This window comes from Amblyomma americanum, chromosome 1 (genome assembly GCF_052857255.1).
Source record: "Amblyomma americanum isolate KBUSLIRL-KWMA chromosome 1, ASM5285725v1, whole genome shotgun sequence".
Classification (NCBI taxonomy): Eukaryota; Metazoa; Arthropoda; class Arachnida; order Ixodida; family Ixodidae; genus Amblyomma; species Amblyomma americanum.
The window spans coordinates 195,346,492-195,359,523 of record NC_135497.1 but is presented as its reverse complement, the minus strand read 5'-3'; the positions used below and the strand labels follow the sequence as shown (position 1 = coordinate 195,359,523).

The following is a 13,032-nucleotide window of genomic DNA, read 5'->3' as shown; positions in this document are numbered from 1 at the left end:
TATATTCCATGCACTGGCTGTGCTGGGGAGAATCTAGGCCAGGAGATACACCATGTCCGGTCTGCATGACCACAGAACCTGCGTTTTAAAGGTAGAAAAATTTCAGTAAGAACCAACAGTCCAGAGTTCACTTGGAGCTAGGGATACAAGATGAATGTGGACGACACACTCATCAACAGCTATGGATGTTTACAAAAAGTTTTATTCAGTAGATTAGCCTTAAAGAGAATTCAGGCCAGAAGGAAGACGTCCCTACAGTCATTTCTGCGTGCACTTGTAGAAAACATTTAGGCTGGCATAAATATCGCCACTGCGAACAAAATAGGGCAGCCACTGTAATCCAGGCAAACTAATTTCCTTTTACCCTTGCACTTGCATTACTGGCATCATGACAAACACTGTCTGAAGTCCACCCAGGTAAGCTTAATAACTAAACAAGTGGTAGTCAGCTATATTTAGCATTCTCTATTTTTTTTTTGCTTTATTTTCTACTCAGGGAGAGCCAAAGGGGACAAAAAGGCCAAACGCTAAAAGTCTGACGAGGCCTTGACTCCTGTACAAGTTTTCGCATCAAAGACAAGAACTCACAGGGGTGACAGTTCGGCCAGTAGTTCACATAACACACAAAATATTTTCCAGAATATCAAAGGCAAATATCACTGTCATTCACCACAGTTCATTGAACTGAAGCTTCCGTGCCCTTCACACTGCTAATTGAAAAACAGCCTTCAAGAAAGCAGTAATGGAGAAAAACTACAGATTCTAGCTGCCGAGTTCTGCCCAGGAAGTTCATCACAATTGCAGTCCCTGGTGCTCCAGCCTGCACATGAAAGCCAGATTACATCCACTGAGACACAAGTCTACACAAGCCACAGCTCATTTCGTGTTACATGCATGAAACGGTGAATATAGAACAATCCCGTACAACAGCTGTGGCTGGTCATGTAAATTCAGAAGGGCGAGATTTAAAACAAGTGAATTTCAAAGCAAACATTCTTGACTTCCAATACTATGTGCAGAGGAGAACTACACTTACGCTCACAACAAACTGACGATTGGCTACAAATTCCGACATAATAGATTCAAGTCAACGGCCACTTCACTGACCTGTTCACTTGCACAATTACTGGCATCGTAGGAAGGACAGTACAAGTCTGACTGTGCAGGCTCATCAACTCATAAGTTATGCTTAATGGCGTAACACACTGGCACAGCACTCCTTTTGTTTATTGAACATCTTATACTATTTGCACTGTACATGGGAAAAAACTTTCAGATAATGGCTACTGGCAGAAAAGCCCTGAAAACAGCTGTCCAAAAATTTTGCCATTTTGCCCTAACATGATGCTTCCCCTGCAATGTCTCCAAAAGTGATATTAACCAAGTCAGTAGCAGCACATCTGAAAATGCACACTACAGTGTCTCGAGGTATACCGCATTTACTCGTGTATACCCTTATCTATAATTCTGGGATGGGAATTTGGGGGAGCAGAAAAGAAGAAACTCTCATGACCAAGTTTCACAATGCACTACTTGATGGTAATCTGTAAAACAGTGCGCTGCTTGGAAGCGTTTAAGGTGACAGGCTTTTTTTAAAACCACGGACAGCACAGAAGTCAATCTCTGGGAACATGCTGATGAGGGGAGCTCATCAGAGAACAAGAGTGGAAGTTCATGATGACAATGAATATTAATAGCACAAAGGCAGCTTCGGCCAAAGAGCACAACGGCACAAGGCACTTTCGTCTACATATGGTGGGTGAAAGACCCATTTCCAAGCTTTACATCCAGTATAAGCCAGGGGGAAAGCTTGTACAGTGTATCACTGGTGGGTGCTCACAGGGAATGGGATTCTAACCCGGACATCCTGCATATGAGGCAGATGGCACATGAATAGGCCTCCACTGCAGAGAGAGTGAATGCGGCAAGATATAGTGAATAAAAGTGCAACTAGTCGCCATCTGCTGCATTATTATAAGCAGAATTGCAGCAGCAATACATTGCTTTTACGGCCATTTAATAATTCATGAAGACCTGACTTGTGCGAGGGCCCCGGTCGGGCAAAATTAAAAAGAACATTGCAGGTAAGTGAATCTGGTAAAACTGGAGCTGCCTTGTGTAATAGTGTGCAGCATCAATAGAACATGGAGTTCTACAGAAACATTGGGCAAGCAATTTTTTTCAAACAGCTTCATATTGTAAGGAAAAAATCCCACCACGAAGTTCACTGAAAGTCTAGCCCGATGGGCAATGAAACAGCCTTGGGCGTCCTGTGGAGATTCAAGAAGCCCAGGGAATGTCCATGGGACAGCCAAGAGAGCTTCAATGCCCAGCGGAATACCATCACCATGAATTGAAATTCATACATAATGAAATACAGAGGTGCAGAAGAGCATACACTATCGCAAGAAAAAAAAAAAAAAACTTTGCCACAGTACATCCCATACAGATAAATAATGTCACTTATTAAAAACGGCCCAAAACAGAATGGAAGATGTCAGAGTGCGGGCTGAATGCACAAAGGAACGAATACTGTTCTGACAGAGAGTCAGTAATGATATGTGCATGAAGAAAGGAGTGACAGAGAGTCAGTAATGATATGTGCATGAAGAAAGGAGTTCAGTCGTTTGTGAGCAACCAAGAGCAATAACAGAGCACTCTTTAGCAATAGAAAGACAATTCCCATAAACCAGTGAACAGCAGCAAATAACATACCATGTAGGATTCACCACATGATACCTAGAGCACAATATTTGCAGAGCTACACTCTTCACAAAGTCCCAATCAGCATATAAAGCAAGAGAACAAAAGTGATGGAGTCACACTGAATAACATAAGCAAGAATATGCCCATTCAAGGCTGCACAGCACAAGAATCAAGATAAAAACTGATGCGTCAAACATTGATGCACCAAAAAAGTAATTATTTCAACACATGCAGGTTATGAGCATGAAGCAACGGAGACATGGTAAGTTGCCAGGTGTGATACTGAAGGGTTCTCCCTGTGGAACCTTGTATGCATTGGCTTTTCAATGGCCTGAAATATAATGGAGAACAAAGGAGAGTCACTACAAAAAAAAAAATGAAATCCCACAAGCAGCGGTGCATGTGTGCTTTTGTATAAACGACAATGCACAGAGAAGTGAGAATTCATAAAAATCGCATCTGACTGCAGATTCTGTCATTTTCTTACTTCTGCAAGGACAAAATGTGAAAGAATCTGCACAGGAAAAATAGAAGAGCAAATGGCATTCTGTAGTAAATCATGAGAACGAACCTTTGAAACTGACGTTTTCTAACAGCTAAAATGCAATGTCAATTACGATACATTTAGCACAGGTGGCCTCAATAGTTTTCCTGACACAGCCAGATGGATTCTTATGCACCTAAGTTTGCACATGCAGATAAACGAAGGGAAGCTCCTGCATGATTTCATAGCAGTGGGTTGATTTCAAAGGTTCTTCCTCAGGCATGTATGTACACTTTGTTCTCATAATACTGGTCCTCATGCCTGCAAACTGAAACAGAGCGTCGTAGCACGAGAAGATTTCCCCAAACACAAAAAGCAATGTATATTTGCTTTGTGCATTCAGCACGTATAATGGAGCAGGCACTTGAGTGTCTGAAAGGCATCTATTTAGCATGTATGTACACTTTGTTCTCATAATACTGGTTCTCATGCCTGTAAACTGAAACAGAGCGTCGTAGCATGAGCAGATTTCCCCAAACACAAAAAGCAATGTATATTTGCTTTGTGCATTCAGCACGTATAATGGAGCAGGTACTTGAGTGTCTGAAAGGCATCTCTTTATGTTCATAGCTTAATGCATATGCATTACCGGATACTACAACAGGGCATGTGGATTTATGGCTTTTGACACTAATGCCAGTTTCACATGCAAGCGAACCGCTCGCGAACTCTGCCGCGGCGGCGAGTACACCCTCTCTCAAGTGGCGGAGAAAGCCCCAGCGGCTGGAGTGGCGAGGTTCGGGCAAGTTGGAAATTTTCGTGGCGGCGACGCGGCAGCACCGCATCTCAACCAATGACGGCCCGGCGTTGCCACGCGAGTTTGTACGCCGCACGTATGAACTTTTGTTTAAAAAAGAAATTGTATAAAGTGCTGTTTAATGCTTAAAACGCAATAATTATATTTATTTAAATAAACGGTGAAAAGAAATGACAAAATAATGCTTTTATATTACGCCTTTTTTGTGTTTTCAGGCTGCCAAAACCGGTTGCAGACGCATATCTTTTGCCAACAACATTGGTTTTCGCAGCGGTGGGAAACGCGCAGCGGCGATGCATGTGAAACGAAAGCTCACGAACCGCTTCGCAGCGCCGCGCCGCTGTTCGCCAATACGCTTGCATGTGAACCGCCCTTAAGACCCCTAGAATGTAAAGGCTGGAAGCAGCTTGAAAGGTCCATTCTTGGGAGCTTGTATTTCCTGGCAGACAGAAAAAGTAAGGAAAAAACCCAATTACCACGAGCGGAAGTGCATAAGTGTTCTGTAGATTCAACAAATATAAATTGGCATCCCAGTGTTGACTTCAAGAGGCACTTAGTTATCTTCAACAGCCATGGGTAATAGTGGTTATTTGTGTAGAAAGCAGTGCTTATAAAATAGAGATATGCAATGGGTACAAGAGAAAATGATTTTCTTACTGGAGAATTTGATTTTATCACAATGTGAAAAAGGATGCAAGTGAAAGTGAAGTTTTTTATGCTTGAAAGCCTGTTGTAGTAGCTCTAATAAGTTCCATAAGCCAGCAGTGTGGACAAAACGGTGCGGCAGATACTGCAGCCATTGCCTTTTCATGCATTTCATGCCTCTGCTTACATCAAAAGCTGCAGCGAACTCACTCCTTCAGTGGGTGTGCGATTAGGATCCCAAGAAAATCTATATACGTGAGAATAAATCGCAGTCTGTTTTGCCAGCACCCAAGAAGAACAGTGGGGCACAGTTCTCCCAGGACACGCAACTGATTGAGTATTCAGGGGATATGGGAAAATTTGCTTTTTTCAGCCCCGATGTTTGAAACCCGTTTACTATGGCACAGCAGGTGATCTTAGCAGCAAAAAACTCTCAATCCATGCAGCTCGACAAAGCCAAAAGCGAAATCAATGAACTGGACTGAAATGCAACAAAAAGTCGAAAACCTAGGCGCTAAACAGTCCGCAGCCCGTATGGAGGTGCTGCCAAATCAACACCCCTTGTGTTCTTATCAGAAATTACCCATAAGGACTGTCATGTACCCAATTTAGGAAACAGTCATCAGAAATTAAGAACACGAGATACACAGTTAAAAAGGATATGAGAATAAGGATATTATCTGCATAGTTTGGCAGAAGTTGTCCATACAGGTTGTCCCTCTAGCAACAAGCAGACTTTATCTTGATTTGCCTGCACAATACAGCACAGAAAACCAGAATATGCATAAGGGAAAGCCCCATTTACACAAAGCATAGTTTAATGCAGTAGCTGACATTATGACTGTAGCCCACCACATGAACACATCTCAGTAGAATATCACTTGTCTATTTTTTAAAGTGTAGCGTTTTTTATTTCGAGACTGTTCATGTTTTATTATAGTTAATACACTCTCCAGTGCGCTCTTCAACAAAAAGCAAGGCTCCCTTCGCATTGTCGACCATGTGCTTTTAGCTTTTGTAACTAGATGGCAATACAGTGTTTTCAATTCCATGGATGAAGCGGCAACCACAGCCTACTACAACTTTTGTCAACAAGGAGTACATCATTGTGCCATAACAGCTTTGGGTGTGGGAACTAAAATGGACACTGCTTAAAATATTTTAATAGTGTCTGGCGGGTGAGATTTGCGTTAGTTTTTGTCACAGCACTATTGCCGACATGCAATCGCCATTGTGCTTTGTTGACCACGGTTTCCAGCATCGGGATAGATAAAAACCGGTCCATGCTATGATTTAACAATTCTCGGTAAAAGTTTTTTACACCGTTTTAAACAAAACTGTTGTGGGATCCAACACCTTAGATAGTACACTTTCGATTGTCCCGAAAAAAAAAAAAAAAAATTGGGTCCTTAAAATTAAGTGTTGGTGTCTAAAGTATGCTAAGCACTCATTGGTGACCGGCCTGACGTACGCGGTGTCTGTCCTTCTTCCCGTCCCTTGTCTTTCGTGAATGGTAGAAAAAAATGCATTTCAAGACAGTTGACATATATCACAAGAATGGTTAAATATTGTGTAAGGCAGCCAAGTTAACCTCATTTGTACCTACCATTGCAACCTTGGCCTTAATACCAATAACTACAAAGTGCATTAACCAATTTTAGTTCATTAGGACCCCTTCAATGTTTATCAAGCCAAAGAGATTACAGTGAAGATCCTGATCTTCAGAGCAGCCTATATTTTTTTTAAAGGTCAAGCTTTTTTTTTTTCTGCAGCAAAATATGGTATATGGTTTAAGAAACCAGCTTGACAATGCGTACATGTGTACTTGGGAGATTTGCCATCACGTAGCGACAGGCAGCGAGACCAACGTAGATGACGTGCATGCAGGCTGGCGTAGAACTCAAATTTTTAAGTGGGGAAGACTGTCCACAAAGAATTGAAAACAGCTGTCTTCTAAAGCAGCTGTCAGGACTGAAATTACCGAGTCCATCAGTCGCAGTTTATTTAAGCAAAATTGGGAATATTTCTCCTGACAGGGACACATCTTCATGAGAAGGCCTAAATAGTGGAGAATTGGCTACACATGATCGCAAATCTTTGCCTACCATCCGGTATTCTTCAACAGCCATACGCGAGACAAGTCGGCCCGTGTGGAGAAAAAATTAAGATAGGGCTATCTGCTGGTGGCAACAACCAATACTGTTAAGACAATAAATGTAACAGAACTCATAGCAATACCACAGTCATGATAAAATAGAACACATTAGCTGAAAACAGACACCACATAACCATTGTTCACAAGCCAAGTCCTATGAACCTTGGATATGAGCTCTTCACAACATGTAATAGTAACAATACTGGCACAGCCCGATTATTAGATTGCATCTCACCTAAACCCAAAGATCAAGTATAGTGCTGGTGAAAGCTTATCAAAACCGACTTGTGTGTGCCACCATAATCTATTTATTCACCCTCAGGGAGTGTGATAACATACAGTGAATGCCAAACAGAGGAGCAAAAAATATATTATCAGGATAGAGGCAAAAAAAAAAAAACGGCAAGAACAAATATGTCAGAGACAACTGTGGTGCGACATCAGACGGTGAAAACAAATCCCAGACGAAATTTTGTTTTGGATTTGTTTTCACTGCCTGGAGTAAAATGATTAAAAAAATGTTTAGTATGAGATTAAGGAACACCCACTGTTTGGAGATAATCGATTCGGCCTGAAACGTGCAGGAGTAGTTACAAATGTAGAGGTAGCTAGATCTTGTGAAACAGACAAAACAAATTTTTCTGTGGTGTGAAAGCAGTGGCAACAATAAGGTAGTCTTCATAGTGGTAACACTAGAGCTAATGCGATAAATGGAAAGTATGAATATGAACACCTGGTTTTGTACAAATTCAAATTCTATTCCGCTGTCACAAACTGATGCTGCATATTCCAATTTAGATTGAACAAGAGTTTTATAAAGAAGTAACTTTACTGAACTAGAGAAACGGTAGAAATTTCGACGTAGCTACACTAAAATACGGTCGGCACTGTAAGCAATAAATTCAAAATGCAGTTTCTAAGAAAGGCAAGAAGTTACATGCACACCGAGATATATCTACAATGATACTTTCCAGGGAGGTATTACAGTCGACGACCGAAAAGCCAGGCAGTCTGGAAAATCAAATTTCGTAGAAAAAATCACGACCTTATTATCAATATGCCGGAGGAAGGGGTCAGTTGTACTGCACACATTCTAAAGCTCTTCATGACTAAATTTCGCCGCACGACATGTGCACAGGCGCTGGACGGTGACTGCTTTTACGATGGACCCGGAACAAGAACGCGAAGAACGCGAAACATTAAGAACCGAGAAAAAGCCGAACCAAGCGCTCCATCGGCGTCGGCCTTCGTCATTAGGCCTAGCAACTAGAGCCAAAATTGGCGTCGGATTCGGCAATATGCACTCTGCGGTGGCTTGCGTATAATGAGAGGAGTCTTGCCTGGCATCGAAACGCCAGTTGTTTACGGTTTTACGACAGAAAAGTCAGGGTTGAGGTGCATTTTGCTGTGGGTACGCTGACCTCACTTTGAAATGCACCATTTCCTCCCGCACTCGCCGTATCCGTGAACTAAAGCGGCTGTTTGGGCTTGTTGGTCAGTGAACATGGTAAAAGAATGCAGCGCGAAAAAAACAAGGTCGAACAGAAGTGGACAGGACATTCTTCTTCTGGACAGACTTCTTCAGTAAGCCTGTTTCATTGCTTTCCCTAAAAACTTGAATAGGAGGCACCACATTTTTATGTGGCTCTGCTCAGTTCATCAGTGAATAAAAAAATACACAAGGAAAAACCAACAGCTAATACACCTACATCAGTGCACTGTAGTTACAAAGTTCATGCTAACGAGTATGTGATGCCTTAACGCTTCGTCACGCTTTCCTTTTGTTCTACAGTGCACCATTTAAGCAAAGCTTCCCATTAGTGCTAAACAACAAAGCTCACTTTCTAGTGAATTAGCATTCTACTTCACAATGAAAAGAGGCGGCCAGCACATTTATAATATACATTTTCAATCAGTCGGCAGGCTGCTACAGTACGCTGATCAAGCATAAAAGATTACGATACCGAGACGCGCACTTGAAATAGGAGCTCAAAATGGTGCGTCCGATGTCGGTTGGTAGTGTACAGAAAACCGACGTTGGTTTCGATGATCCGAGAACTGTTAGTCAAAGCCGGTCATGCTAAATTGAGGTAAGAGAATTTCTGGCATAAGTTCTGCGTAGACAAGCTCATATGCAGGCCGCTAAGTTGCGTGCAATTTAACCTCCCGAAGTAAATCGTTCCCGCCTATTTCACACAGCGATTTGAGGAGGAAACGCAAACGGCAAGTACCGTCGACAGCACGCTGAACACGAACGCTCGATTGCGCGTCCTGCACTGTTATAACAGCCCCTGAGCGATGGGCGCAGAGTCCGAGACCATGCTGCACGGAGTGTTTGCGGAGGTTGGAGACAGCTCGTGCCCTGCCAACGGCGTAGTATTCGGCACGGTACCTGCGCTAGAAGGTACCGTACCGAATACTAGGCCGTTGGCAGGGCCAACACGATATTCAAGTATGCTGAGATTCGAGAAATCAATAATTTTAAATACTCACCAGCGTTTTCTTCCGCAAAACAACCAGTAGTCTTGCTGGACTTACCCAAAGATGCTCATTGCGTGCAAGGTTCGTCGGCACTGCAGCGATATATCTGAACCACGACCGGCTTTATTACTAAGTAATAAAGCCGGTCGTGATCTGAACAAAGCCATTTTATAGTTGTTAGTATTGAAAGCAACTAAAAAAAAAGAATACGACAGGCGCTGCGGAGCACAAAAAGGATAGTAATCAGGAACAATAACACGCCAAACATTCTTTACAACGCACTCCATTCAGCGCGCCGCAGCTTAGCTATGGTAAGGTGCACCCTAGCTATGGCTCTGGCCTGGCGGGCTCGCGCCACTGCAATAAAAACAAACAAACAAACAAAGCGTACGCAGCGCGAACACTAAAATTTTGGTACAAACCAAACTCGACCTTTTGAATTAAAGAAATAACAGCGCATAAACTACTAGCATAAAATTTTTAATTTGTTGATTGCCCCCTTCTTTGAGAAAAAAAAAGAACGTTTGTTGAGTTTCGGCAGTGACGTCAAACATATGCGGTGACGCTAGCGTCAGCAGTTTTTTTTCTTTTTTGAGCTCCAGCGTCCGAAGTTAAATGCTTTTTGGTATTTGCGCTTGCACATGCTGTCGGGCGGTAGTTTTGACTGAGTTAAGGGTAGGAAGGCTAGCGGAGGTGTGTGTGTGTATAGGAATTTTGGTGGGCTTTTACGTTGCGTAGTGCCGAAGGCTTTTTGTGTAGGAATTTTGGCGGGCTTTTACGATGCGTAGTCGGCCGGACGATGGGTCGGCAAGCTAGGAGGGTCAAGGTGTACGGGGACGGGGAGTTAGTGCAGTGCCAGGAGTGCGACCGTTGGTGCTATTTAGACGAGACCGAGATCAGGAGCTTAGCCGAGGCAGATGGGGCTAGCTTCGCGTGCAAGCTATGTAAGCGTTTTGAGGAGTCTGTTCAGACGTTGAAAGGGGTATGGGCAGCTAGGATTAATGAACTCAAAGGGGACCTGAACGTGGAACGAGAGGAACGGATTAAGTTAGAAACTCAAGTCACCGAGTCGCTTAAAAGGGAGGAGGTTAATGCCGACCTGTTGGAGCGAATTGTGGGCGAGCTGAAAGAATAGCGGGAAAAGCGGGCCCAGCTAGAAGAGCAGGTAGAAGCGCTCAAGTAGCGGTCGGCAGGGCACCCCGGTTCGGAACAGTGTCTGGTGGGGGACGAGGCTCGTCGATCCTACAGTGCTGTAACGCAGCGGGCTTTGAGTGGGGAAGGGAGGGAGGTAAAAATGGGCACGGCGTACGGCGGCGGGAGAGACAGTTAGTGCGATCCGGAGGGCAACAGTCGCAGTTAGGAAGCGAACGGTTAGAGCGCAGGAGGGTTCTGGTAGTCGGGGACTGCAACGTAGCCAGAGTTGAGGGAGGCGTTTTGACGACAGTGAAGGCGGGTGCAGGTGTAGGCCCAGAAAGGGAAGTGCATGGTAGATGCAATGGCCAAAGCCCAGGAGGTGGTCGGGGGCAGCATGGATGGCGAACATCTTGTGGTTATCCATGCTGGTCTCAATGACGTGCTGAAGGAGAGGAGCCAGAATCTCGAGAAGCAGAAGTGGGGATGTGTAGACTTAGAGAGGCCTCTGAGAGTGTGCATGTGACCATATGCACAATCCCAGAGGCAGGCTGGCGAAACAGAAAGGGTCGTTGAGGCTAACCGTGTAATTAGGTTAATGAGTAGACGACTAAGATACGGGGGGGTGGAAGTTAACAGGGAAGTTTACGAGGTCAGGCCCCACCCTTTTACACAGGATGGCATTCACTACGGTGGTGCCACTGGCAAGAGGGCGGGTAGTAGGATAGGTCGCCAGGCAGCAGCTTTTTTGGGGGGACCCAGAGCTCTGAGGGAACCAGTGTAGAGAAGGAAGAACCAAGATCAAAGGGACGATGGAACCATAGGAGAAGAAATAGACGCAAGTGCGAGGGCCAAGTTAATTCAGATATAGGTTTTATTAACATGCAAGGTGGCAGGAATAGACTGGAATGGGAGGAAATAGAAGAACAGTTAAGGCAGGAGGAATTAATGATATATGGTTTAGACGAAACGCATCTTAGAGACATGGAGCAACCACCCTGTAACCCGGACTATGCATGGAAATATTGCAACAGAACAGAGGGGCAGCAGAAAGGGAGGTGGAATTGGGGCATTCATTCATAAAAGTATGAATTTTCAAAGGGTTAAACTGGGATGCAAGGAGCATTTATGGCTAAAAGGAAAAGTGGCAGGGGAGCAAACACTCCTTGGCTTTGTATACCTGTGAACAGGTGCTAATGCCAAAGAGGAAAACAGGAGAATGTTAGAATGAATTGCAAGTGACATTGATGAGCTAGGAGGACAGGGCGAGATAATTATATTAGGCGACATGAACGCACACATAGAAGACCTGGATGGGTACACAGATTCGACAGGAAGCATGATTTAGTTGTATGCAACAGTACCGAGAAGTGTGAAGGGCTCATAACGTGGGAGGCAGGGAGTCTGCACTCGACGATAGATTTATGCACTAATGTCACAGAGGATGTATAATAGATTAGGGGTAATGAGCATAGATGAACATGGTTCCAGAAGTCTAGCTAGTGACCACAAGCGTATCAAGTTGAGCTTCAGAAGAGAAACCAATGTAGGACTGAAGCGAGATGAACAATCAGAGGGGAATTTTTACTCAGAAAAGCAATTGGAAGCAGCAGCCAAACAAATTGAGAAAGTAATTTTTGAGGACAACGGAACAGAATGGAATTATACCAAATTAACTCGATTACTGGAGCTAGAGGTAGCTGAGGTGCAAGTAAAGCTAAAAGGGAAAAGACTCAAACCAAAGAATTGGTAGGATGAGGAGGTCAAGAGTGCGATAGAGAAACGTCAGGAAGCGTCCAGAGAACACATATATTCTAACAAGAAGGGGGAACCAGAAGTTGAAGTAAACAGAAAATGGGATACCTTCATAAAGTGTAGAAGGGAAGCATCCCATTTTATTAATACGAAAATTAGAAGAAATGGTGCCCAATGGATGTCAAAAGTAAATGAAAAGGATAGAAAAGCAGCTCAAAAATTCTGGAAACATCTAAATGCAATGAGTAATAAGACTAGGCTAGAGCGAACATTTATTGTTACAGATCAGGGTATTCGATTAGAAGGGGATGAAGCAATCAAACACATAAGAACAAGGATGGCAGAAAAATTTAAAGAAAGGAATGTTGCACATAATTTATTGACGGAGGATAGACCAATTACTGCAATAGCTTCACTTGAGCAAAGAGAGTGGGAAAGGGCAGAGAAGAAGGTTCCTAGTGGCACGTCAACAGCACCAGATGGTATTCCGATTATGTTAATAAAGAAGCTAGGACCAAAATCCAAGCAAACATTAATACAGGTAGTGAATAAAATGATAGTGGATGGAAAAGTCCCCGATGAATGGCGATTAAGTAGAACGAACATGATATATAAGGGAAAGGGGGATAAAGCTGACGTAACTACTGTCCCATAACAGTGACATCAGTGGTTTACAGGGTGGTGATGCAGATTATAAAGGATAGATTGCAGGCTTGGGTGGAGAACGAGGGGGTGCTAGGGGAACTACAAAATGGGTCCCGGAAAGAAAGAAGGTTGAAGGATAATCTATTTTCATTGATGCAGTGTATAGAGATTGCTGAAAAGGAACACAGGCCCCTATGGCTAGCATTTCTGGAT

General features: G+C 43.5%; 1 long non-coding RNA gene across 2 annotated transcripts; it reads right to left on the bottom strand.

The window, feature by feature from the left end:
- Positions 1–454: 454 nt before the first annotated feature.
- Positions 455–9,633, bottom strand: LOC144114449 (uncharacterized). Of its 2 annotated transcripts, none has more exons than XR_013311039.1 (3): positions 9,301–9,633; positions 4,328–5,403; positions 455–3,037 (listed from the first exon to the last, which is right to left on the bottom strand). It is a non-coding gene; the product is annotated as an uncharacterized LOC144114449 (long non-coding RNA). The 2 variants fall into 2 exon arrangements; XR_013311040.1 differs by having other exon boundaries at positions 9,346–9,633.
- Positions 9,634–13,032: the final 3,399 nt, after the last annotated feature.